We start from the raw sequence: 26,104 nt of genomic DNA on the forward strand, positions 1-26,104 counted from the left end.
ATATTTTGTAAGAAAAGCTCTTTAATCTTGTTACAACTGCACCATATCTTCGATCCCTTTTTGTTGTCAATTGATCCCTGGCTCATCCAGCAGATAAAGTCTTTATTCTTGAGATATTTGTAACGTAAAATATTACCCCATATGCCTTCACCAAAGATTGCCCGCCATAACAACTTTAGCAACAGCGCCCAGCTAAAGCATCTAATATTTATAATGCACCAACCTCTGAGCTTTTTTGTTCTGGCAATCTTCTCGAGTTTGACAAGATGGAATTTGAATTTTTTTCCAGCCCGAGAACATATTTGTTGCGCCATTATACAATTTAGAGCATTTATAATGAGTTGCAGGATTCGAAATAAGTGTGCCCAATAGATGCCTAGTTGGGTGAGCACCGATTGGGTGAGGGTTATACGACCTCCCAGAGTGAGACACCGGTTTTCCCAATCCCTGATTCTCTTATGAAATCGATCGACAAGCCACATTCAGTCATTGTTCTTGTATTTACATGGCTTTAGGTGATATCCTAGATATTTCATGATGGGACCAGCCCAACACTGTTTAGATTAATCACTAATTAAATGATATAAAGAATGATTAAACTGTGGATTAGGTTATAATTAATGACTCGACCTCGGATATTTCTGGAATCTGATGTGGTGGAAATTATGAGCGTAGTTATTGTGTTGCACTGTGCCTTGGGTTGCATTTCCCGCTCCTCGTTCACGCCAAAACCTTCCCTCCTACTATCACTCAGTCATTTTTTCTCTTTGCTCCTTGTTGTCGAGGGTTTGCTCTGGTAAGGCTATGCTGCCTGTGCATGCAGCGACGCTGCAACTGTTGGGCACGCTATTCAGGGTTTCTTTGTCTGAAGGTTTGGCTCTTACATTTGCCTGGATAACTTATGGTTCTGGTTCATTATGCAAACAAAAATGGTTCTGTCGCCTGTGTAAGTATATTCTTGTGCTCCTTCTTCCACTGTTTTAATTGGTCTTTGCTCCACAGTCTCTGTCCTGGTATGAGGTTGTCTTGCTAGTAAATCTCAATGATTTTGGCATGCACTCAGGTTGCAAAACAATGGCGCTCTCCTGTCTTCGGCTTCACTACAGGTAACTTTGCTCGTCCATGATTCACTTTACTCTTTCCGTTGTTTTGCTTCCAATGTCGTTGCTCCTTTGTCTCAGTTGATGTCTGGATTTTGTGGCTCAATGGCTTGTGCTCCATTTACCCTACGAACCCTTCAGGTAAGGAAATCTATCCTTTTCTCGTATGTGTTCTTTCACTCCTTTTTTTCTGCCATAGTCAACAGTTTGCTCAAAGTTTGGTTTTGGTTCTTTTGCAGGTTATGGGTTTTGCAGTGGAGCATGCCTGGAGCGGTCACTTTGGCCTCTGCCCGGTAGGCTCTGTCAACGTAACCAGTTTTAGTTTCAGAATTAGGGCCTGTATGTTTTGAGGGTCTGGTTTCCTCAATGCCTGTTCGTTGATGTCCCTCGGCAATAGTCCAGTGTCCTGGTTTTGTTTTTAATGCAGACTTCCTTAGTTACTGTGCTTGTTGTCTGTAAATTTGTTTAGGATGGGAGCCGTTTCCCAAAAACCTCGTCTAGGGTTGTTAGCCGTCGGCTTTTGTCACTGTTCGTGGGTTATATTCGGGCTCTGCTATGTATATTCAGACATTTTATGTTATAATGGAAAAGAAACTTTAGGGAAAATGTTGGCTTTGAATTACCTCTGTTTTAATAATAATTGTTGGCTGTTGTTTCTCTCGTTCAGGCTTGAACGTCCTCGAACTGTGCTTGTTATCTTGTGGTTGTATTCGTAGTTTCTTCAATGAACATAAATTACCGTAGACTTTCTCGTACTTGTTCAGGTGGACGGATTCGAAATTGAGAAATTAATACGTGGCTTGTATGACTGTGTGTATGTGCTTAATTTGCCAAATTTCTTGCGTTTGCTCCTGTACATTCAATGTTAATTTCCCTTCATGGGTTACAAACCTCATTCTGGAAATTCATTACAGTCTCGCTGTTCGGACTCTGTTTCTTTAGGAAAATGAAATAGACCAACTAGTCTGCAAGCACTGTGTCAATTACTTTGATTGTTCAGTGAAATTAGGAAGCAATAAAGGAAAATGTTATGATTACACAAATGGATTCGAATTTTCTGTTCTTTTATTATCAATGCTTGTATTCTGAAATGATGAACCTTTTTAATGATTTTCTCATGTACATTTATATCCTCTGTTCACAGTTACCTGAACTATGTAGTTACTTTTTCAGTTGTAATTCTTATTAGTTACATAACTATGCTTGTATTTGGTTCTGCCTATGCAGCAAGATTTTACATTGAACATATTTGTTTTTTTCCTCTAAAATGACAGAACAGTTATTAACCTACTGTTGATTTAAAGACAAACAAACTAGTGATCCTAACCTACCAAACTGTCCCTAAATAATACTGAGATTAAAAGAAAACAAAGTCTTACATCCTACTTTGACAAATTGAACATAAAGAAACCAATTTGCTAACACAACTTCCACCTTGGTGGAGACCAACACCCGGTCATGGTGCCCTAGCTAGATGCTCCTGCATCAGGCTCCCGGGGTAAAAAGAAATCATGACTCCGGTCCATGAGCTTCTCGACTGAAGAACCCGCCTGCTAAATCTGCCTAGCATCAAGCCACGAACTGTCCTCAATAAGACGGTTCTTCCACTTGACTAGGTATTGTAGATACTCCTTCTGCTGAGTTCATTTGGCCACCTGAGTGTCAAGGATTCTCTTGATCTCGGGAGGTTGAATGTAAGGCATTTGTCTCATCTAAGTTTCTCCTCCATCCTGGGTATTCCGTGTAGGCCGTGTGGTTTCGTCTTCTTCTTCTGGGTCAATAGTGTAAGGAAACAGGTCTGCCACATTAAATATGGGTGAAATGCCTATCCCTGGTGGCAGCTGTATCTCATAGGCATTCGCTGAAAATTTCTAGAGGACTTTGCAGGGACCTATCTTCTTATACTTCAGCTTATTGTATGCACCTCTAGGGAAGCGTTCCTTGCGCAAATGCGCGAGGACTTCATCTCCCACATTCAAATGTACTTCCCTTCTTTTCAAATCTACTTGTTTTTTATACTTTTGGCTATTGTCCTGCAATTTAATTTTCACCTGCTCATGCAAATCTCTCATCGCGTTAGCGAAATCTTCTCCATCTACGCTTCACCTATCTTGTTGTTTGAGATCTCACAACTCATGCACTCCGCGAGGATGCATGGCGTACAAGATTTGAAATGGACTGCAACCTGTGCTGCGATTAGGCGAGTCGTTATAAGCAAACTCTACCTGGACAAGCACTCAATCCCACATCCTTGAATTCTCACCAATCAAAGCTTCGTAGCAGGTTCCCCAGACTTCTGTTTACCACCTTTGTTTGTCCATCGGTTTGCAGGTGATAAGCATAGTTGTAACTCAACTGTGTATCCATCTTCTTCCACAAGGTGCGCCAAAAGTGCCCTGTAAACTTCACATCCCTGTCCGAAAGAATAGATTTAGGCAAACCATGTAGCCTGACAATCTCTGTGAAGAACAAGTGGGCCACGTGAGTGCCATCTTCAGGAACTTGTCCACTACTGCCATTACCGAGTCATAACCCCGTTGTGTCCTAGGTAGACCCAAGACAAAGTCCAAGCTGACTGAGTCCCACGGTCTGCTTGGAACAGGCAATGGTGTATACAGTCCCGTGTTTTGATAGTAACCCTTCGCTAACTAGCACACTTTACATCTGGTCACAAATCGTTGTACATCCCTTCGCATCTTTGGCCAAAAGTAGAAATGACTGAGCTGCTCGAGTGTCTTGTCTATGTCGAAATGTCCAGCTACACCTCCACTGTGCTTCTCCCAAATAATGTTCTCTCTCATCGAGCAGTCAGGAATGCATAGCTGCCCTCCTCTAAACACCAGTTTCTCTTGCAAGTTGTAGTCCAACCATGGACTGTTATCTCTCACCAAGAGATTCTGACATGCCTCATAGGCCTCCTTAAAATCTGTGTCAGTCTGGTACAAATCTTTCAAGTGCTCAAAACCTAGCATTTGTACAATACTCTCCTGCAAAAGTAAGGCCCTCCTACTCAACGCATCTGCCACCTTGTTGGCCTGCCCGCTGATGTGTTTCAACACGAAGGTGAAACTCTGCAAATATTCCACCCACTTGGCATGTTTGTGATTCAGGTTATGCTGTTGCATCACATACTGCAGTGCAGAATTATCCGAAAACAACACAAATTTGTTTCCCAGCAAATAGTGTCTCCAGTGATTCAGTGCATGGAAGACAACATAGAACTCCTTGTCGTAGGACGAATATTTCTTCCTACTTTCATTTAACTTCTCACTGAAAAATGCAATAGGTTTATCCTCCTAGCTGAGTACAGCTCCAATAGCCATACCGCTAGCATCACAGTGAACCTGAAAGAGCTTTTTAAAATCTGACAATCTCAGGATCGGTCTCTCTATGATCTTCTTCTTTAGTAGCTGAAAACTCCACTCCACTGCATCAGTCCATCAAAAATGTTGACTGGCCTTTTTAATGGTGTCCAACATAGGTGCGCAAATTTCACTAAAATTTCTTATGAATTTCCAGTAAAAACTCGCCAGCCCATGAAAACTACGTACCTCAAATAAGCTTTCTGGGGATGGCCAATTAACTATCGCTACAATCTTTTCTGGATCCATCTTTAGCTCGTTTTCTGCTATTACAAAGCCCAAATAAATCAACTCTTTTTGCAGAAAAGTACACTTTTTTCAGATTTATCAGCAGCTTATTTTGCTGCAATTTTTCTAGCACTTTGGGAACATGTCGAAGGTGCTCCTCCCTTGTCTTGTTGAAAATTAGTATGTTGTCTAGGTACACTATCACAGATTTCCCGATGTATTCTTTCAGCATTTCATTCATTAACTACATAAATGTACTGGATGCATTGCTTAGTCTGAATAGCATAACCAACCATTCATACCGTCCCTCATTAGTCTTGAAGGCTGTCTTCCACTCATCCCCCTCTCAAATTCGGATCTGGTGATACCCGCTCTTCAAATCTATCTTAGAAAAATATGCTGCCCCACTTAGGCAATCCATCATGTCGTCCATCCATGGCAGTGGAAACCTGTACTGGATGGTAATTTTGTTGATGGCCCTCGAGTCTGTGCACATCCACCATTCTCCTCCTTTCTTGGGAATGAGAATCGTTGGAACTGTGCAAGGTCTCAAACTCTCCCTTATCAATCCTTTGTCTAGTAGTTCCTGCACCTGCTTCCTAATCTCCTCATTGTCTTTGGGGTTCATCTAATATGCTACCTTATTTGGCAAACTTGCTCCGGGTATGAAGTCAATATGGTGATTTATGCTTCTTTTGGGGGGTAGTTTATCCGGCAAGTCATCCACCACTATATTGTTAAGTTATGGTATGTTCTATGATTATAATAGTTTACTTCTTTTTCTTATTATATTCCACAAATTAGCAATCACATGTACATAAAGTAAAGTGCAGATAGAACATTAAACAATCGACAGAAAACAAGCCAAGACAAAAGACACAAGATGTGGCGGCTAGCCAGGGACAAACCCCACAATGTGTGGCGAAACCCTTTGATCAAATCTTCTTTTATCTTCAATAATTCAGTAGAGAGAAATAGTACAATAAATCTGATTCATATCAGCAGTAGCAAACCCTAGATTAGCAACATCAACATTAGCGGCTTCATTATCAAACTAGGGCAGATGATATCTCACAAACCGACTGTCGGATTGACTTCATTCCACCACCAAACGTTGCGGCTTCCAGAGGAGGTTCAGATGAACCTACAATGCAGTTCAGATGAGGAGATCTTCTAGGCCACGCAGGTCAATCTTTACTTCTGCAGTTGCAGCTTCAATTTCGACAGTTTCCGGCTTCAAACTAGGGCAGTGGATATCGTGCAAACCGTTCGTCGGATTGACTTCATTCCACCACCAAAAGTTGCGGCTTTCAGAGTAGGTTCAGATGAACCTACAACGTAGTTCAGATGAGGATATCTTCTAGGCCACGCAATTCAATCTTTACTTCTGCAGTTGCAGCTTCAATTTCAGCAGTTTCCGGCTTCAAACTAGGGCAGTCGATATCTTGTAAACCGTTCATCGGATTGACTTCATTCCACCACCAAAAGTTGAGGCTTTCAGAGGAGATCCAGATGGACCTACAACAAAGTTCCAAAGAGGAGATGTTCTAGGCCACGCAGGTCAATCTTTGCTCCTGCAGTTGCAGCTTCAAGTTCAACAGCTCCCGGCTTCACATGTGTGAGAGAGAGACCCATTTTTGCGTAGTAGAGAAGGGACTCATTTTTGTGTAGTAGAGAGAGAGAGATGTGATGAGAAGAGTGAGAGAAAATGAGGAAAATTCCTCTTATATTTATACACAACATTGGTGTTTGAATAGATGTGACTGTTGGGCTTCTGAGCCTACATGAGTTGTAGGTCAGCTTGATAATAATTCCATAATCAAAATAAATTCATATCTCCATGAATACTTATCGGAATCGGATGATCTTTATATCAATCCTACACCTCTCGACAAGAGGAATCTAATAAAAATATTAACAGCCATGAATAAGATGACCCACATGAATTTTTGCCCTGGTTTCCAATTTTAACACTCCCTCTCAACCAAGGAGAACTTCATCTGCAATCTGTCTATCGGTCGTTACTATTCATCCATCAAATGCACTGCCCTGTATAGCCTAACCCTTGCCCTGCTCTGCTCTATTCTACCTGTTCTGCTTTGTCTTTTTCTGCCCTGTACTGATCGGTACTATTTTTCTTTGTTCTTCTCTGCTCTTGCATTATTATGTTCTGCTCTGCTTTTGTCTGAATTATGAAGAAGAAGAAATGATCGAGGATGTATCATATTGACTCAAAGTCAGTATCAGAGTATGTACCACTGGTCCTAGACCAGTCTCAACCAACCCGAAGTCAGCGTCATAGTGAGTACAACTCCACTGGTCCTAGACCAGTATCATCCTCCACTGACTCAAAGTCAGTCTCAGAGTGCGTACCACTGGTCGTAGACCAGTCTCAGCCGACCCGAAGTCAGCTTCATAGTAAGTACCACTCCTACCACTGGTCCCAGATCAGTATCGCAGTCTCAAAGAGTGTACCACTGGTCCCATACCAGTCTCAACCAACCCGAATTCAGCGTCATAGTATGGTACAACTCTCACTAGTCCCAGACCAGTACTGCACTAACACGAAGTCAGTCTCGGAGTATTTACCACTGGTCCTAGACCAGTCTCAATCGACCCAAAGTCAGCGTCATAGTATGGTACAACTCCTACCACTGGTCCCAGATCAATGGAGGTCATCCTAGCATAGGGAGTATGGTAGATACAACGATGCGTCCATCGGTACTACTATGGTCCCTAACTTCATTTCCCTGCTCATTGATCAGATGAGAGGTACTTCCCATGAGTCCCAGACTGCATGGGTAGGATTCCTCGATAGGAGAACTAATCAATCTTGTCCTCACAGGAGAACACATCAATCCTGCTACAATCACCATGGAGAACACATCAATCCAGGCCGCCATGGAGAACACATCAATCCAAGCCTCACAGGAGAACACATCAATCCTGCTACAATTGCCATGGAAAACACATCAATCCAGGCCTCACAGGAGAACACATCAATCCTGCTACACAAGAGAGTGAATCATCATGTTCCATAAGAGAGCGAATCATCTTGTCCCACAAGAGAGCGAGTCATCTTGTTCCAGTGCGCACCACCAGGGGAGGGTGAGTCACCCTGTGGTCGTATGTTGCTCCAGTAAGAACCGCAAGCCCTCGGAGCTCCCAGAGCTCAATGTATGCAACATGCAGGACCCTTGTACAAGGGTTTCTTGACGACTCCAAGTCGTTTGGGAAAATCACAGATTAGATCTTTCCTCGGGGCTTTGACAAGGTGTATTGACCTATACATCATCTTAATGTGATGGAGCCTCCTTGCTCATCGACTTACCATATCCCAGATGATGTCTATTTGTTGGAGCAATTGACAAATACAGGATTCCTCAGTAATCGAATCCCACCTCTGGTTGTTACAGAGAATCACATTGGTATGTGTTCAAACAGCTCACTGAAGAGCTTCCCCAACCAGGCAACTTCATACGAGATCATACTCGTAGATATGTATCCGGTCTCGGTGGTGCTTATGGCAACTGAATTCTGCTTCCTGCTCATCCATTATATCGAAGCAGAATCCAAAGAGAAACAACATGAAAAAGTGTTCCAGTGATCCTCCACTCTACCTGCCTAATCAGCATTCGAATAATCATGCAGTTTCATATTTCCGGTAGTGTATCTCAATCCATTAGTAATTGTTCCATGAAGATATCTTAGAAGATTCTTGGCATCAATGTAGTGAGGCTCAACCAAATATGAGCTCACAGTGCTAAGTGCAAAACATATGTTTGGATGGAGGTTCACCAAGAACATCAACGCGAATGAGTTTTTGAAACTCAGAAGCATTTCCCAAATCTAGTCCGACATCACTACCATATAACTTCTAAAAGTTAAGATCCTCGAGGTAGTCACAGGCTTGCAATCCATCATACCAAATCTTTCCAATATCTTTACCACATATTTTCCTTGAGATAGGAAAATTTCCCTTGGCTTCTGCCATACTTCAAGTCCTTGGTCCTTCATTTCAAATTCAGAAGCCAACTCCCTCTTACATTTGTGAATGAGAGGGTCTTCACCTATTGGAAAGAGGTCATCCACATACAACACCAGTATGAGAGGCTTGTCATCTTCAACCTTAAAATAAAGGTTAGGATCGGCTTCACTCCTAGTGAATCCCAGCTTCATCAAGTAGCTGTCGATCCTCTCATACCATTCTCAGGGTGCTTGCTTTAGCCCATAGAGAGCCTTCTGCAACCTGCATACATGAGATTTTCGATCATAAATTTCAAATCCTTCGGGTTACTCCACGTAGACCTCTTCTTTGATTGAGCCGTGTAAGAACGTAGTCTTGACATCCATCTGATGTAGGTTCCATCCTTGTGAATCGGCAAGGCCTATGATTGAGCGGATGGTCGTATATCTGGCAATAGGTGCAAATATCACATCATAGTCTATACCTTCCTTCTAGGAGAAACCACGAGCAACAAAACGAGCCTTATACTTTTCCATACTTCCATCTGCTGCATGCTTTATCTTGTAAAGCCATTTGGAAGTAACAACTGTCTTGTCCTGGGGTCTAGGAACTACTTCCCAGACATCATTCTTCATGACAGACTCATATTCTTCGGTCATAGCATCCTTCCATACTTGATGCTTGACGATGTCTGAGAATGATGAAGGCTTATTTTGTATTATCGCGTTCATGATGGTCAGGTATCCTTGATACCTATTAGGTTTCTTACTTTCACGAAAGGTTCCTCGGGGTGCAGCATGTCCTTCAGCATCATCAAGTAGCCCCCTAAGCCATGAAGGCCTCTTCCTAGAAGAGGAAGGCTCATGTGGAGGAGGATCAATCAGATCCATGGGTTCTTCTACATCAGGCATTGATTCATCATCCTTTTCTTTCGGTTCCCTGGTGTTGGCTTCTTGAGAGCTCCTCAAAGTCGGAATATTGTTCACCTTGCTGAGAGCCATATCTTCGTCAAAGGTGACATCATGACTAATTACAACTTCCCTTTGACCGGCTACATAGATTCTATAGCCTTTAGTATTTTCACCATAGCCCATGAAAATTCCCTTCTTTCCAGATGCACCCAATTTATTGCTTTTCTCTTTCGGCACATGAAAATATACAGGGCTTCCAAAAATTCTAAAATGAGAAACATCAGGTTTCTTACCGATGAACTTTTCTTCAGGATTCTTGGAACCCAATGCTTGATGAGGGCATCGATTTTGTACATATACGACATTGTTTGTAGTTTTAGCCCATAGAAACTTTGAAAGTCTTTGATCATGTAGCATGGCCTGGACAGCTTCCACAATTGTACGGTTCTTCCTTCCCGCCACACCATTCTGCTCAGGAGTACGTGGTGTAGTAGTCTCCCTCTTAATGCCAGCCTCAGATATGACTGAGTGAACCAACTATAATATATCAGAGGTCTTGCTTTGGCTTGAGGGGAATGGTCCCCTTTTGAGCTTTCCTTCGGCACATCCTAGACATACACCTTCTTTCTCTACTCAGAATTCAGGCATCCCTCTCACCATTTGTCTTACACTTAGTATAGCTTTGTAATGAAGGGGGGCAAACCTCTGATGCCAAAGTTCGGACTGAAGAGATGTGTCACAAGACATGACACCTAGCGGACTTCCATCGACCTGATATAATGAATCAACACTAAACCCAAGAGTAAAGGCATCTTTAACATTATTTTTCCATATACATACCTTGCGATTGCTGAAGGTTACCTTGTAGTCTTTGTCTTCCATTGCCGAGATGGACACTAGGTTCTTTTTGAGGTCAGGTGCATTTAATGCATCCTGGAATTTCTAGCCTTCTTGAATGGTTGTCCTCTTCCTCATTCCCAGCTTTCCTCTTACCTTTGCTATTGAATTTGTCATTCCTTTGATTGCCATCAGGGCACCCCCTTGCATAGTGACCTACTTTATCGCAGATGTAACATCGTCATTTTCTTCCACCCGTAGGTCCAGCCTTTCCTTTTGATTTAGTCCCAGAATTATTTCTTTTTTTAGCATGAGAAGAAAAGGCAGCAGGAGGACCTTTAGGCATGGGCGTTTCTTGCTCTTCTTCCCTTGTTTCTTCTTGAATGCATCTAGTCATTAATTCCTTGAAACCAAGAATTACATTATGTTCAGAAGAGTAGTCCTGAACACGTACCATTTGGATGGTAATCCTCCAAGAGTCGTGAGTGCCATTTCCCAGTCTATCGTAGATTTCCTTGGAGGTGTCCAGTTCAGAGATGTAGGCCACCAAGTGCTTGTCGATAGAGTCCCGAATGATCTTTTATTTTGACTTCTTCGGTTTTCCATTTGTTCCATGTAGCAGCGTATGCATTTGATGGAGGCTCAACAATATTGCCTCTTACATGGTCCAACACTCCTGGATCTTCTAGGGTTAGATCGATAGACATCTTCCATGCGTGATAGTCATCTTTCTCACGGAGCTTGTCTTCAGTAGGAAAGAGTGTTGAGGGCCCCATAGTTCTTTTAGGATAGCCTTGCCAATCTTCTCTTCAGTGATTGCTCTTGCTCTTGCTTGGGATTTTTCTTCACCTCAGCTCTGATACCATGTTAAGTTATGGTATGTTCTATGCTTATAACAGTTTACTTCTTTTTCTTATTATATTCCACGGATTAGCAATCACATTTACATAAAGTAAAGTGCAGATAGAACATTAAACGATCGATAGAAAACAAGCCAAGACAAAAGAAACAAGATGTGGCGGCTAGCCAGGGACAAACCCCACAATGTGTGGGGAAACCCTTTGATCAAATCTTCTTTATCTTCAATAATTCAGTAGAGAGAAATAGCACAATAAATCTGATTCATATCAGCAGTAGCAAACCCTAGATCAGCAGCATCAACATTAGCGGCTTCATTATCAAACTAGGGCAGATGATATCTCACAAACCAACCGTCAGATTGACTTCATTCCACCACCAAACGTTGTGGCTTCCAAAGGAGGTTCAGATGAACCTACAGTGTAGTTTAGATGAGGAGATCTTCTAGGCCACGCAGGTCAATCTTTACTTCTGCAGTTGCAGCTTCAATTTCAACAGTTTCCGGCTTCAAACTAGGGCAGTCGATATCTTGCAAACCGTTCGTTGGATTGACTTCATTCCACCACCAAAAGTTGTGGCTTTCACAGGAGATTCATATGAATCTATAGCACAGCTCAGATGAGGAGATATTCTAGGTCAAGCAGGTCAATCTTTACTTCTGCAGTTGCAGCTTCAGTTTTAGCAGTTTCCGGCTTCAAACTAGGGCAGTCGATATCTTGCAAACCGTTCGTCAGATTGACTTCATTCCACCACCAAAAGTTGTGAATTTCAGAGGAGATCCAGATGGACCTACAATGCAGTTCAAAAGAGGAGATCTTCTAGGCCACGCAGGTCAATCTTTTCTTCTGCAGTTGCAGCTTCAGGTTCAACAGCTCCCGGCTTCACATGTGTGAGAGAGAGACCCATTTCTGTGCAGTAGAGAAGAGACTCATTTCTGTGCAGTAGAGAGAGAGAGATGTGATAAGAAGAGTGAAAGAAAATGAGGAAAAGTCCTCTTATATTTGTACACAACGTTGGTGTTTGAATAGATGCGACTGTTGGGCTTTTGAGCCTACATGAGTTGTAGGTCGGCTTGATAATAATTCCATAATCCAAATAAATTCATATCTCCATGAATACTTATCAGAATCGGATGATATTTATATCAATCCTACACCTGTCGACGAGAGGAATCTAATAAAAATGTTATCAGCCATGAATAAGATGACCCACATCAATTTTTGCCCTGGTTTCCAATTTTAACATATATCTGTAAACTCCTGCAACATCTGCTAAATTTTTGTGGGTAAATCTGACACTTCTGTATACAGCAACACCGTTTTCGTTCTTCTTACAACAACATAGCTCACCTCGCTGTCCTCAACTTGTTTCAGAAACTGTTTTCCATTCATTAACAATACTCTTGTCTCACTTGTCCCTGTTGTTTCTTCCTCCTTGATGGGCAGAAGTGTATGCTTGATCCCATCCTTGACAAAATTATAATAGTTTGTCTTCCCGTCATGTGCCAATTTCCTATCAAACTGCCATGGCCTGCCTAGCAGTATGTGACATACATCCATTGGCATTATGTCACAAATGACCTTATCCTTATATCTGCCTATTTGAAACTCCACCTCGAATTGCTCATCTACTAGCAGCTGATGGCCTTTTTGCAGCCATGAAACTTTGTAAGGGGTGGGATGTTTCAACCGCTTCAATCCCAACTTTTCCACCATCTTTGTGACCACCAAGTTATCTGTACTACCACTATCAATAATTAGCTTACAACACTTACCGTGTGACTTACAAACCATCTGAAACAAAGCTTTCTGATGAGTTTTCTCGGTGGTTTCTTTCGCTGGTTTTAACAACACCTTGTTCAAAACTAGGGCTTCCCCTATTTCTAGAGCATTTTCTGCTTCTTGGGGAGGTGCCTCTGCTTCTTCTGGTTGTGCGACATATGCACTCCTATGTCCAGCTCGGTCTGCCTCAGGACACTCAAATGATCTGTGTCACCACTTATGACACCTGCAACATTGGTAACCAGATCCTCTGCCTCGGCCATTTCCCCTGCCTCGCTCATATGGCCTACCACCTCTCGTATTGTCAACTTTTTCCGTTGATCCGGAAGCTTTAGAACTGTTGCTTTCCTCATTACTACTAGTATTTTTCCCTCTGCCATAAGATTGGCCTCGTCCTCTGCCGGTTCCTCCTCCTCTCCTGGAATTTTGCTGTCCAGTAATTTTCTCTTCAGCTTTCATAGCACTCTGATATGCTTCTTCAATGTTCTTTGGAGAAAGAATACTAATTTCATCTAAAATTTCTAGCCTTAAACCATTTACATACCTGGCTGTCTTCTCAAGGGTATCCTCTATATAACCGGCCCTTAAGTTCACTCGATAAAACTCTTCAGTGTACTCCCCTACTGTCATTCCTTTCTGTTTCAGATTCTGCACTTGCCTGTGTAGTGCAATCTGGTAGTCTTTAGGCAGAAATTTGCCCTTCAACTTGGCCACCATCCTTGACCAGTTTTTGATCGGAAACTTGTTCAATCTCCTTCTCTCTGTTTGGACACTATCCCATCATAGGGCTACCTATCCCTTCAACTTTGTTGTAGCGAACTTAACTCTGCGGTCTTCACTGACCTCCTCACACTCGAAATACTTATCCAGCTCGCTGATCTAGTCCAACAGAACCTCTGTGGACAAGATTCCATCATAATTCGGGAGTTCTGGTTTGGGTTTACTGCTTGCCATTAAGACCGACCTTAACAGTCTCATTTCCAAACCCTCTCTATCTAATCCATCTGTTGTCGCTGCAGCTTCCTATTCACTATCATCACCTATCTATCGATCCCTTCTTCTCCCTGCTTCAACTGCCTCTAGACACGCAGTAAGAATCTTGATATCCTCTCTCTATCCTTCCTCTGCTATCCTCCGAACAACTCTTCCATGACCTCTCCTTCCTACCTCAATTTCTTCAGCCAATTTCAAAACCTGGCTCTGATACCACTATGATGGGACCAGCCCAACATTGTTTAGATTTACCTGTGTCCTGGGGTTGTTGCTCAGCGTTTGCATTCTCATTCGTTTTCAAACTGCTTGTAATGTGATTGGATTTTGTTTGTGGGACTCCGTATGTTTGCTGCCAGACTCTGTGCTGGAAATGCTTGTCCAATTTCTCTGTTCACTTTCTCTTCTTTAGGAAGGAAATAAAATGTAACAGATAGAAATGCACAGCATTTGCTAAGTTTTTCTTGCTCAATGATTAAGGAAAAAATAAGTAAATATTACAACAAGCTGTTACAGATGGACTCAAACTACACCTCTCTCTAAACTACACCTACTTCATCCCCCACATTAAACTACACCTCTCTCTATTTCAAATCTACTCGCTGCTTATATTTTTGACTGTTGTCCTGCAACTTTATTTTCACTTGCTTGTGTAAATCATTCATCGCTTTAGCGAAATCTTCCCCATCAGCACTCCATCTTTCCTGTTGTCCTAGATCTCGTAATTCGTGCACTCCGTGAGGATGCATGCCATATAAGATCTGAAAAGGACTGTAACCCGTGCTGTGATTGGGTGAGTCGTTATAAGCGAACTCTGCCTGGGCAAGTACTCGATCCCACATTCGCAAATTTTTACCGATCAAACTTCGTAGCAGGTTCCCCAGACTTCTATTTACCACCTCTGTTTGCCTGTCGGTCTACGGGTGATAAGCAGAGCTAAAACGTAACTGCGTGTCCATCTTCTTCCACAAGGTGTGCTAGAAGTGCCCTATAAACTTCAAGTCCCTGTCGAAGAGAATGGACTTAGGTAGACCATGTAGCCTGACGATCTTTGTAAAGAACAAGTGGGCCACATGAGTGGCATCGTTGGTATTTCTGCAAGGGATGAAACGCGCCATCTTTGAAAACTGGTCTACTACTACCATCACCGAATCATAACCCCATTGTGTCCTTGGTAGACCCAAGACGAAGTCCAAGCTGATTGAGTCCCACGGTCTACTTGGAATGGACAATGGCTTGTAGAGTCCCGTATTTTGACTATGTCCTTTTGCCAACTGACACACTTTACACTTGGTCACAAATCTCTGCACATCCCTTCGCATTTTTGGCCAATAATAAAAATGGCTGAGCTGCTCTACTGTTTTGTCTATGCTGAAATGTTTGGCTAGACCTCCACTGTGCTTCTCCCGAATGATATTCTCTCTCATTGAGCAATCGGGAATGCATAACTGTCCCCCTCTAAACAGTAACTTCTCTTGCAAATTATAGTCCAACCACGGACTATTATTTCTCAGCAAAGGGTTCTGACAGGCTTCATAAGCCTCTTTGAAATCTGTGTCAGTCTGATACAAGTCTTTCAAATGCTCAAAGCCCAGCACTTGTATCGTACTCTCCTACAAGAGTAAGGCTCTTCTGCTTAACACATCCACCACCTTGTTGGCCTACCCGCTAATGTGTTTCAACACAAAGGTGAAACTCTACAAATATTCAACCTACTAGCATGCTTGTGATTTAGCTTGTGCTATTGCATCACATATTGCAGTGCAGAATTATCTGAGAATAAAACAAACTCATTCCCCAGCAGATAGTGTCTCCAATGCTTCAGTGCTTGGACGACAACATAGAATTCCTTGTCGTAGGATGAATACTTCTGCTTGCTTTCATTCAACTTCTTGCTGAAAAACACAACAGGTTTGTTTTCTTGGCTAAGTATAGCTCCAATGGCCGTATCGCTTGCATCACAGCGAACCTAAAAAAGCTTTTTAAAATCTGGCAATCTCAGGATCGGTTTCTCTATGATCTTCTTCTTCAGTAGCTGAAAACTCCTTTCTGCTGCCTCGGTCCAACGAAAAGGTTGAATTGCCTTTTTTATAGTGTCCAACATAGGTGCACAGATTTCACTGAAATTTCTTATAAATTTTCGGTAAAAACTTGCGAGCCCATGAAAACTACATACCTCAAATAGACTTTTTGGGGATGGCCAGTTGACAATTGTTGCAATATTCTCTGGGTCCATCTTCAACTCGTTTTCTGCAATCACAAAACCCAAATGAACCAATTCTTTTTGCAGAAAAGTGCATTTTTTTAGATTTATCAGCAGCTTATTCTACGACAATTTTTCCATCACACTTTGAATTTGTCGAAAGTGTTCCTCCCTCGTCTTGATGAAAATTAATATATCATCCAGGTACACTATTACAAACTTCCCAATAAATTATTTCAGCATTTCGTTCATCAGTCGCATATAGGTACTGGGTGCATTACTCAGTCCGAATGGCATTACCAGCCAACTCATACAGTCCTTCATTGGTTTTGAAGGTTGTCTTCCACTCATCCCCTTCTCGGATTCGAATCTAATGATACCCACTCTTTAAATCAATCTTTAAAAAATATGTTGCCCCGCTCAGGCAGTCCATGATGTCATCCATCCGTGGCAGTGGAAATATGTACCTGATGGTAATCTTGTTGATGGCCCTCGAATATGTGCACATCTGCCATTCTCCTCCTTTGTTAGGAGCGAGAACAGTTGGAACTGCACAGGGGCTCAAACTCTCCCTTATCAGCCCTTTATCTAGCAATTCCTACACTTGTTTTTTGATCTCCTCATTGTCTTTGGGGCTCATCCGATACGTTGCCTTATTCGGTAGACTTGCTTCGAGTATAAAGTAATTATGATGACTTATACTTCACTTGGGAGGAAATTTATCTGGTAAGTCATCCACTACTATATCGCTGAATTTCTGTAGGCAAATCTGACACCTTTGTGTGTAGCAGCACCGTTTTCGCTCTTCTTACAATAGCATAGCTTACTTCACTGTCTTCAATCTGCTTCAAAAACTGTTTTCCACCCATTAGTAACACTCTCGTTTTGCTTGTTTCCGTTGTCTCTTCTTCCTTGATGGGCACAAGCATATGCTTGATCCCATCTTTGACAAACTTATAACAATTTGTCTTCCCGTCATGTACTACCTTCTTGTCATACTGCCATGGCCTGCCTAGCAGTATATGACATACATCCATTAGCATTATATCACAAATAACCTTATCCTTATATCTGCCAATATGGAACTCAACTTCGCATTGCTTATCCACCAACAGCTGATGGCATTTTTACAGCCATGATACCTTGTAAGGAGTGGGATGCTTCAATCGCTTCAACCCCAACTTCTCTACCATTTCCATGGCAACCAGATTATCTGTGCTCCCACTATCGATAATCAGCTTACAACATTTTCCGTGTGACTTACAAACTATCCGGAACAATGCTTTCCTTTGAGTTTGTTCAACTGTCTCTTTTCTTGGTTTCAACAACACTTTGTTCAAAACTAAGGCTTCCCCCGTTTCCAGCACATTTTCTACTTCTTGGGGAGGTGCCTCCGCTTCCTCAGGCTATGCGACATACGCACCTCTCTGTCCAACTTGTTCCGCTTCAGGACACTCAAAAGATCTGTGCCCCCACTTGTGGCACCTATAGCACTGATAGTTAGCTCCTCTACCCCAACCATTTCCTCTTCCTCGCTAATATGGCCTGCCACCTCTCATGCTGTCACCTTTTTCTGCTATCCTAGAAGTTTTGGAACTACTTCCTTCTTGAATATCACTGGCAGTTCGCCCTCTGCCATAAGACTACCCTCTTCCTCTGTCGGTTCCCCATCGTCTCCTAGCATTTTGTTTTCTGGTGATCTTCTCCTCTGCCTTCATAGCACTCTGGTATGCTTCTTCTATATTTTTCGGGTAAAGAATGCTGATTTCATATAATATTTCTAATCTAAAACCATTTACATACCTTGCTGTTTTCTCTGGGGTGTCCTCTATATAACCAACTCTTAAATTTACCTGGTAGAATTCTTCAGTGTACTCTCTTACTATCATCCCTTTCTGCTTCAAATTCTGCACTTGCCGATGCAATGCAATCTGGTAATCCTTGGGCAGAAATCTGCCTTTCAACTTGGCCACCATCCTTGACCATTTCTTTATTGTCAACTTGTTCATCCTCCTTCTCTCTGTTTGGACACTGTCCCACCACAGGGCTGTGTGTCCCTTCAACTTTGTCGCTGTGAACTTAACTCTCTGATCTTCACTGACCTCTTCACACTCAAAATATTTGTCCAGTTCACTAATCCAGTACAACAGAACCTCTGTGGACAAGCTGCCTTCATAATTTGGGATTTCTGGTTTAGGCTTGCTACTTGCCAATAGGACCAACCTCAACAATCTCATTTCCGTCCCTTCTTCATCTGATCCATTTGTTGTCACTACAGCTTCTTCGTCGCTGTCATCTCCTACCTCTGGATCCCTTCTCCTTCCCCCTTCAACTGCCTCTAAACGGGTAGTAAGGATCTTGATTTCCTCCTGCAATCCTTCATCTGCTGCTCTCCCAGCACCCCTTCCACGTCCTCGTCTTCCAACTTCCATCTCTCGGAAACTCTAAATCCTACATACCCCTATGATGGGACCAGCCCGCAACTTCACTTTATTAAGTTTTACAATGATATAATAATTCTTTAATTGTTGGTTGAATTATTAATGAATGATTTGAGGTCTAATATATTTTATTAGGCACTAATCATAGGATGGTTCTAGATATGCACTGTATGGCATTTATGTCGGAATTCATTGATGTGTACCCACCTCGGTTACTATTTTCCCGCTCTTGGTTAATGCAAAAACCCTTGGTTCTTCATCATTTCTCCATTTTACACTTGTGTTTTCGCTGTGTCGAGGGTTTGGACTAGTAGTGAGGGTTTGGTAACAGGATCTGCATGTGCCCATCTACGGGTTATGCTGTTTGTTGGTGTGACACCTCCATTTATTCTGGTGACTTCATTACTCGATTACTTGGGAATAGTATGAAGGTCCTTCTCGTCTGTGTAAGAGAGTTGTTACGGCTTCTATCTGCTCGGTTACTAAACTTGTCCCTGCTCCATTGTTTTCATTTTGTTATAGTTCTTCTGGTTGTTACCTTCGTTTAATGGTTGCCTGTTCTGCGTTCTACAGGTCACAGTCACAGTGACCTCCTCCTCAACTTCACAACTCTGTTCAGGTAAGTTGTTCCTCCATGATTTGCTTTCCCTCTTCGTTTTCCTGCGACTCTAACGATGTTTGCTCCTTGGTCTCAGGGTGTCACCATTGGCTGTGGCTCAGTGGGGTTTTACTCTTCCCATGCGACTACTCTCCAGGTAAAGAAATTTTATTAACTGCGCATTCAGTTTCTCCTTCTTAGGTAATTTCTTGCCTTTACTATGTTTGCATATGGCTAACAGCACTACCTTGGTTTTCTTGTGCAGGTGGGAGTTCGTTCACTGGCATGGTCGATGAAATTGCTATGGGCTTTGCTCTAGTAGGCTCGTTCTCTGCTACTGTTGTCAATTTGTTTTGTTAGGTGGTCTCTGTCAGTTTATTGGGCAGAGTCCCAGTTCTCCTCCATTCGATTTTCCTTGTTGTTGTGCACCCGGTTCAATCTTGTACAAGAACCCTCGTTTGTATTTTGGGCAATTTGTAATTATGAACCACCTTTTGGACGGTGGCTGACCAAACCCTCACCCTTAGGGTTCTGCTGGTTCGTAATATTCTTTCTGCCGTTTGAATGGGTGTCTCAGGACTGTTGAATGTATACAAATATTTTTGTTGGTAATGAAAAAGAATTAACAGGAAATTTGGTTATATTTCGTTTACCTTTGTCCTGGGGTCGTTGCTCAGCGTTTGCATTCTCATTCCTTTTCGAACTGCCCGTAATGTGATTGGATTTCATTTGTGGGACTCCGTATGTTTGCTGCCAGACTTCGTATGTTTGCTGCCAGACATTTTCCAGAGGCCAATCATGATTCCGACTACAAACTTAGTTACATTGCAAGGTTCAAAGGATGACGCATTTGTTATTTGTTTGTCTCAACTTGCTTAATTTTGAGAAGCTTGACAACATGTTATAGAAAGGATCAAGAGCATTTGAAAACCCATGGACCTTAGTAATTGTATATATGTTAATGCTGCATTTAGATATTGGGGCTGTGAAATTCAAGCTAGAGCTCACGTATATGGTACATTCTACCCAGCTTCCCCTTCCTATAGAATCTAGATCAATCAATATATCAAATGATGATACGCTTTTCCTATAGTGACTGCAAGTGTCTCTTTTCTGTCAATGGATTCTGCAATAAACTAGGACATTACCTTGAAATATTTGAATGCAGATGCAATAAATCTGCTTACAATGAACAATGACAGTGGGAGAAACATATCACCAATGATATTTGATCAAACCAATAATGAAAATATTGCTAAGTTGTGGGCAGAGGCAGATGTGTGGACAACCAGGGCCCAGTAAGATGAAATTAGTGAAGGTTGAAAAAAATGTAATATGCAATGTTAGAGAGGTAATATCACAAGTTTACAATTGCAGACATTGTTGACAAAGCCAAGAGGTTCATTTTTGCTGGGTGTTTTGGTGACCAAAATGCAGTATAAAAAGAGGACGAATTCACTAGGATTAGATCCATGATTTTGCTGAGAATTTACCAACCAAGTCGCGACAAAAGGGAGCACATTTTTAGTTGGCAAGGCACCCATCAAATCGCTGTATTGAAGGGCCACAAAATGCCGTTGACAGAAGCACGATTTCGCTGGGGAAGCAGCAACCAAAACATAGTAAATTTTAGCACAAATTAGCCTTGGAAATTGGTATGATTTCGCTTCGTAAAAAGTTCATCGAATCTGCTGTTTGAGGGGCCATTAAATGGTAGTGGTTTGTGCAATGGTTTGCAGAGAAACTGGAAGAGACAAGTAAAAACTAAATTCGAAAATAGCCAAGAAAATGGCTAACCTAAGAGGATCATAAATGTGCCAGAAATATGAAATTTTGTTCAAGTCAATTTGGTGTATGGTTTATTTGGGTTTTAAGTCAACTAGGTGTATATTGTGAATTGGTGAAGCTCACCACCAGGGAACCACCCCCACGCAATTCCACTTTGGTTTTTGTCATTCCACTTTTCAAATCTCAGCAGCAAACTGAGAGTGCCAACAAGCAAATATCCATGTGTTGAAAAAACCAAGCATGTCACCAAGAATCAAACACAAGTGCGTGCCAAGAAAGAGTAAGTGTGCCTAGGAAGAGAACTCATGAATATCAAATGCACAATGCATCCAGTAAAGAGATGAACACATTTCCATATATACGTTTTAAGAAATATTTTAGTGTTGGAACTTGGCAGGTTCATGCTTCTTCGTGAGACCAGTATAAATGTATTGTTTCAACGTCGTTGGTGGCAGATTTATGCAACATATTTGATCATTTAAGTCTAACAGATTTGCCTTTTCTTTTCCTACAAAGAATTTGCTCTTTATATGTGCTGGAGTTATTGGGATATTCTTTAGGAACTAGCAAGCATGCAAATTTATATTTTTAAATCCCTAATTCTCCTCATCATTTGCAAATTGTTCATCTGCGTCTATGCAAGAAGACAACTTAGCTTTAGAACGTTTGTAAGATAGAAAATGCAAATTTTAGCAAATATGGAGCTAATAATAAACACACATTGTTTTCTTGGTTTCCTATGACAAATATCATTAGAGAGCCATATGTTCTTCAAATTGGTGAGGGACCTTCAGCCAACGCATCAATGGCTTCATGGGATTAAATGTTCCTCTTCCAATGGTGGCAGATTTATTCAACATATTTGATTATTGAAGTTTAACAGATTTGCCTTGCCATCACATTCATCTCCTCCAAATTCAACTGAATTTCTTAATGTTGTCTTGTTTTCTTCCTGCAATCCTTCGGGAAAGCTTCCTATTTCCACCACAATCTAAGTGAATATGGAACAGTAGCATTAAGAATTTCTTAAATGAGTTTGCCCTTATTTTCATATCGCTTTGGAGAATAATTGGGGTTTATTAACATATTCCTAATTATTCACTGCATACATCTGTACATAAAGCAAGTTCGTTTGGAAGGGCATCATTCTGAATACAAAGAGAAGTTTTCCCTTATTTATTGACTGTTCGGTTAGGTTGGATAAAGAACCATCTAGAAGATGGAAGCAGAATATTGAAGAAACTAGTTATGTTTGTAGATTTTGGGAAATCCTCTAAAGACCCAAGATTCGGCATCGACTAGAGAGACAATTTATTTGATCTGGTTTATAAACAAATATATGCTTCTTCTAGCATGGGAAGAGCAGGTGGAGGAGCCATGTTTTGGCAGCTGATGGCAGAAGGAATGTATAGAGATGGTATGATATTGTCTGATGCACAAAGACTTTATTTGTACAAATTAGTCCCCATGGAAATGACATGGGAGAAACTCTGTGCTCATTGAAATTTTCCAATAGAGTTCAAGGATTAGAGCTTGGTCCTACTCGGAGGTAGCAAGATGTAAGTTTTCACTGTATATATTCTTCTGCGAGCATGGGAAGAGTAGGTGGAGGAGCCATGTTTTGGCAGCTGATGGCAGAAGGAATGAGCTCATATAGAGATGGTATGATATTGTCTTGTCTCAGAGTCTTTGTACAACATCTAACACCAATATGATGCATGTTCACTCAGGAGGATGCACAAAGACTTTATTTGTACAAATTAGTCCCCATGAAAATGACATGGGAGAAACTCTGTGCTCATTGAAATTTTCCAATAGAGTTCAAGGATTTGAGCTTGGTCCTACTCTAAGGTAGCAAGATGTAAGTTTTCACTATAGCATGGTCCTTGCCTTTTCTTGATATTTTTCTGCCTTTCAAAAATTGTCAGAGAAACATTAATTAATGTTATATGCTATTGCCTTATGGCGTTTCCATTGCAACATTTGGTGCAATTGCTAGTTTAGTTTCCAGTCTAATTGTCTTACATTATCTACACATTTTTATTTTTTATTTTTAAAAATTAAAATTAATCATGATCCTAACTACTTGGCCATTTATTTTGAAATATTGAAAACATATATAAATCTTCATTTTTCTTTATATGCATGAAGCCATTTGTTCCACGATTCGTTGTCTCGTTTGTGGTGAATTTTATATTTCAATGTATTACCAAAAAGAAAAATAATCTTTTATAAATTGGTAGTTGATTAAAAATACATTTTGTAAATTAAAAAATGATTTAAAAGGAAAGAAAATTCAAAAGTTTTAGCTCTCTACAAAATAAAAATGAAATTTAAGAATATTAAGATACCCTTGATATTATATCGAGCTTATGCTGAGAAGGGTTGATGCCACCAAGAAAGTTATGACTCAGCCCAGATACAGCCCAGAAGAATTCCTCAAGAATTGTGGCGCTTTACTTTATAATCTGTTTACATGCAATGGAAAAACTGGCAGCTTCTGCAATTGGCAGAGGTCACTTGAGATCCTCCCTATCAAATTATTGCAAGACAGATTAAATGATAATCCTGTAAGCTGCTTCATCTACCATACAGAGTGGTGTTTCTCCAATTCTCCACAGGCCGGCCACACTAGGAGGAAACAAGGGCCGCGTCACTCTTTCAAGGTTACCGCAAGGGGAATCAAGTTTATATGGATGACAGGTAGAACGCAAGTAGTTTTGTTTTTGTTTTTAAAGAAAACGTATTGCATATTTTCTATTTCATTAAAATTAGAGTATATGGATGTTACAATCTCTCCGAGATATGTGTCAAAAGCCACGCCACTATGGGAATCTTGAATATAAATAATTAAACATAAAAAAATGTTGTTTCCATTTACTGGAGGGACATCTAGTAACTATTAAAAATAACACCATTTTTTTTTTGTCTTCATCAATATTGATTGTGTTCTATGTGGATATGTGATATTTCTAACTTAAAAAATTCATATAATTGAAGAAGTATTTGTTGTTAAAGATTTAGATGGTTATACTAATTCCCAAAACCTAATTAATAAAATAAAAAAATTTGTAACCATTTCACTTGACTAGACATTATAAAATCAAAGATAAAACCACTTAATTAATTTTACTTTATTATTAATTCTAGCTAACCAGTTAATTTTACTTTATTATTACTTACGGGGTCGGACCCAGGCCTAGGTCCAGCCCCGGGCATAGCAGGATGGCATAGTGGGGCCATTCCAGATTATGAATTGGATGGACAAAAATCTGGTAAAACTGAATAATTGATTTAGCTTTCTGAGATTTTAGAATTAATTAACCTTATTTTTGTTCATCAAACTTTAAAATATTCTTTATGTTTACACCTTATTTTTGTTCATCAAACTTTAAAATATTCTTTATGTTTACAATGAAATTAAATTCAACTGTTTTGAAATAACCACGACTGCTTGGTCCCCTGATAGCCATCAACCATGAAACTTCAATATATAAACGACATCAAACTACAAAATCTTAAAGACTCTCCTTGCCTTGTAACCAATATAATTTCAAAAACAAATTCACCTTAAATTAACCCTCGGCCACTTAGAGATGTGGAGCATACGCAATAAAATTTGCAGTATTTTCTTTATTACACTAAAACACTTTCATCTTTTTTAACCCTCAGCCACAAGATAGGGCACATATAGAACAATTTTTCCAATATTTCTTTTTATTACACACCATTCATAACTGATACTAAAACCTTTATTTTTCGATTTTTTCCCCCCAAGAGTTTACCAATGATAAGACATTTGCAGGTTGGAGAACACAAAACTATAATCTAATCATCTGAAAAATGCCACCTAAGGGATTTATGACTCATCTTAGTCCACCTTAAGACTTCAAATTGCAAGCTAAATACCAAATTCCAACTAAGTAGTTGTAAATGACAGTGCATGTATTAATTTCACTTTCAGCTTTAAAGAACATAAAGCACCACCATATTCATAAACAAAATAAAAAATAACTGCAATTTCCACCCAATTGGCTGAGTTGCACTACTAATTTTCCACACAGGAAAATAGGCAGGCGGTGTTCCCAGTTTTAAATTTTTTGCAAAGGGGTCTGGAATTCGAAGAAACCTTAAAGTAGTTGTTCGGATCCTTCGAATATTCTTTAGCTAGTGTGATAAAATTTCTTGCCCAAAATATAAAAAAGGCTACTGAAAATATAACTCCAAATAACCGTAAGATCGATACACATAGCGCTTGAAGTTTTCCACACCAGAGCAATAGGACGTCAAGCTTTCCACGATTCTGCTGCTACTCCTCCAGCAGGGTTGTATTTTCGGAATCTTTGGCCGATTCGTCCAATTTTTTCTTTTATCCAGCAGCTCCCCCTCGTCCCTAGAAAAAATTAAAACAAGTGATATTTCAATATATCTATGTATGCATCATTAAAATAGATACTGAGATTGGAGGATGGGTTATCACGTATTATTTGCATCGACCTCGAAACCGCAGAAAGAGCCTCTCTCCAATTTTGAATAGTGTCGGTGTCGTGTCGCGGCTTCTCTTGATGAGTTTTTGTATCGTATGTTTTCTTCTCTTCCAATTTCCGCAGGTGCTTCCAGTATACTCCACCTTCGCCGTGCGTCCACCACAGATGTGCAGGCTTCACATGGTAAAACATTGGAATAATAGGCGTCGGAGAAAATATAGCCACATGAACGGACGAAGTTCGAATAGCTCTTTGTATTTTCAAAGTAAGATTGAGTCCCTCTTGCAATTCCGGTTTTTCCAGAAAGACTTGAAGCCCCCGTTGAACCAGGTGTTGATAAAGATGGCTCGCGAAGGTATTCTTGACATCGGGACCACGGTGATTGATGAAACCATCATACCCACAAGAGTCATCTCCTCCAGAGAGGCAACAGCGGAGGTCGAGGCGAAAGCATCATGAGGAGCGGGTGTGGATATGGGTGCCAGTTCAACTTCTCGGTTTGCGATTAAAGAGTACATTTAAGGAACAAAGGCTACAAATTTTAGTTTGGCCC

Source organism: Pinus tabuliformis, chromosome 1_1 (assembly GCF_031772625.1).
Source record: "Pinus tabuliformis cultivar Carrire ecotype Pingquan chromosome 1_1, CPIR1, whole genome shotgun sequence".
NCBI classification, from domain to species: Eukaryota; Viridiplantae; Streptophyta; class Pinopsida; order Pinales; family Pinaceae; genus Pinus; species Pinus tabuliformis.